Below are 3096 nucleotides of genomic sequence, written 5' to 3'. Positions count from 1 at the left end.
AGAAATTCATTAGATTTGAAAGGATTTCTACAAATTTTCTAAGATTTTAAGATATTTAACAGACTTTAACGAATTCAAGCACATTATTTATATTTTAAAATTGCTTCAAAATCTTAAAAGTCATTTATAATCTACCGAAATTCCTCAAAAATTCTTCAAAATTAGTTCAAATCTCTTAAATTCATTAAAAATATCTTGAACTCATTTAAATACTTTGAAATCTTTTGGCACAAAAATGGCACAAAATCCCTTAACACGCTCAAAATCTCTTGGGCTCATAAAATGTTTTTAAAGTCTCTGAAATCTCTTGAAAATTCTTTTGCTTTTTTTAATTCTTCTCAAATATTTTTAACTTCTTTAAAATTACTTGAAATATTTCGAAATTCATTTATAAATTTTTTTCTCCTTTCCCCAAGCATAGTTGCTCCATACTTGAGACATTGTTAGGCCAATAGTCGGCCTCACTTCTTCAGAACTTTCTAAATCCCTTCATGCCGATCTCCGGGCCGACTCTGGCCCAGAGTTAGGCCGGTAGTCGGCGTTGTTCGTTACCGAAATATGTCCCATAGTTGCCCCGATGATTGGTCCATGTTTGGGCCATTATTGGGCCAATATTCGGCCCAACCTCTTCAGAACTTTCTGAATCCCTTCAGGCCGATCTCTGGGCCCACTTTGACCCAAAGTTGGGCCAGTAGTCGGCTTCAATCGTTAACGAAAGATTTCCCATAGTTGTCCCGATGGTAGGTCCATGTTCTGGCCAAAGACCTGGGTGGTGCGAATTCAGGTTGACACCCAGAGCAGGTGCGTTGGCCCAAAGTCGGACCGACTTTGGTCTGCCGGATATCGGCAGCCAAAGTTGGGCCACCTTTTATATTTATAAGATACATTTGTCGGCCCAACCTAAACAGCCAAAGTTGGAAGAAAACGTGGGACTGACTGTTGGCCCAACTTTGGCCCGAACTTGGACCAACCATCAGGTCAACTATGGGGCATATTTCGTTAACGAGTACCGCCGACTACCGGCCCAACTCTGGGCCAAAGTTGGCCTAGATATCGGCATGAAGGGGTTTAGAAAGTTCTGAAGAAGTTAGGCCGACTATTGGCCTGACAATGGCCCAAACATGGACCAACCATCGGGTCAACTATGGGACATCTTTCGTTAACGAGTAACGCCGACTGCCGGCTCAACTCTGGGTCAAGGACGGCCCGGAGATCGGCATAAAGAAATTGAAAAATTGTTTTTAATAAAAAGACAAAAAAACCAATAAGTGAATTTCGAAATATTTCAACTAATTTTAAAGAAGTTTAAAATGTTTGAGAAGAATTAAAAAAAAGCAAAAGAATTTTCAAGAGATTTTAGACACTTTAATATACTTTTTATGAGTCCAATTCCCAGGTGCGAATTGACAGTCGGCCCACGGTCAGGCCAACCGTTGGACAGACGGTCCAACTTTTTGCGCCACTGTTCGGGACAGCCAGTTAAGTGATAAGGGTCAACCGGCTTTGGCTGCCCTACGCCGGGCCAACATTTGGTCCCATATATGAGCCTTCTATTAAGATGACGCCGACCCAACCTTCGACAAATATTAATTTGAAAAAAAGTTATTTTTAAAATTATTATTGTATAATGTTCAGTTTTTATCATTAAGAAATACATAATTCACATACACGGTTACTTACACTTTTAATCGAGCGCTTTAACGCTTTAAAAAATCTTACTCGTCTAGGATTCGAACCCTAACTAAATTAGTGTATTTTGCCGCGTACTTTAACCACTCGAAAATCAAAGCACTTGAACTTGTTCACAAGAACTGTGTGTTGTATTTTCTACATAAATTAATTTGGAAAGAGTGTTAACAATTTGGGAAGCTATACTTTGAAAATATTCAGTGTTCGATGCTTTTTTAGAATTTTTTAATTTTGCAGGATTCAAAATTAATTTTATTATATATTAAAGTAGATACATTTTGAATATGCAACATTATTCAATTAATAATTCTGAATGTTTCATTTCGACATTTTTAATTATGATATTGTGTGACCAATTAACAAAGTTTTTTCATTTTTGTTGATTTGAAACTAAATTTGAGAATTTAAAAGATATCTAAGTAATAAATATTTACCCTTAAACGTTTCTATTTTTGTTTAAAAATTTTTAATGGTTTATTTTGAATATTTATATATTTCTACGAGTAATACACCAATCCGAGCTCTCAATAATACGAGCAGATCATCTGCGGCCAAAAGCAAATCTATCCAAATGAAGTAGGTTATGTTCACCCAATGTTACGAGCATATGTGACGTAGGTGGACAGGCCAACTCTTGACCACAGTTGGGCCGACTGCAGTTTCACGGTCATTTTCTAACAATCAACCAGAATTTATCCGATGGTCTGCTCATACTCGGGCCAATGTTTGACCGACCATCGGGTGCATAAAGATGACTTATCCGACTGCTGTATCCAGAGTCGGAACGACCACATTATTGTGGTCGTAACGACCAATCTGCCACAATTTACCTGATTGTCGTACCATAGTTGGGCCAGAATTGGGCAGACGGTTTGCTTTTCGTTCGCCGCCGACGCCCGTCGTCAATGTCGGTTATACCATGGCAGCTTGAAAACATCTTAGTTGGCCCAACTCTGGTGACCGTAGATCGGTTACCATAGCAGAGCCGATTTTGGGCCGATGGTCAGGCTCTGGTATCCAACCGAATTTCGCATAAGAGATTGTTAGTGATTTTAAGGGATTTTGTAAAATTTCAATGGATTTAATATGGTTTAAAATTTGAGTATGGAATTTAAAATCTTAGAAAGCATTTCCAATGATTAAAAAAAAAATCAAAAGAGTTTAAGGATTTTCATGTAATTTAAAACTATTTTATGTACTTTAACAGACTTTCAGGAATTTCAAGGGATTTAACCAGAGTTATTTGATTTAAAAATTTTTTTAATTTATAAACAAATTTTAAAAGATTTCAAGATATTTTAATGAATGTAAGAGATTTTAAAGGATTTTTAAGGAATTTCGGTGGAATTTAAATGACTTAAGATTTTAAAGTAATTTAAAAATATAAATAATGTTCTTGAATTCTTT

Source organism: Belonocnema kinseyi, chromosome 9, assembly GCF_010883055.1.
Source record: "Belonocnema kinseyi isolate 2016_QV_RU_SX_M_011 chromosome 9, B_treatae_v1, whole genome shotgun sequence".
NCBI classification, from domain to species: Eukaryota; Metazoa; Arthropoda; class Insecta; order Hymenoptera; family Cynipidae; genus Belonocnema; species Belonocnema kinseyi.
The sequence above is the reverse complement of the archived record's forward strand: the minus strand, read 5'-3'. Positions refer to the sequence as shown.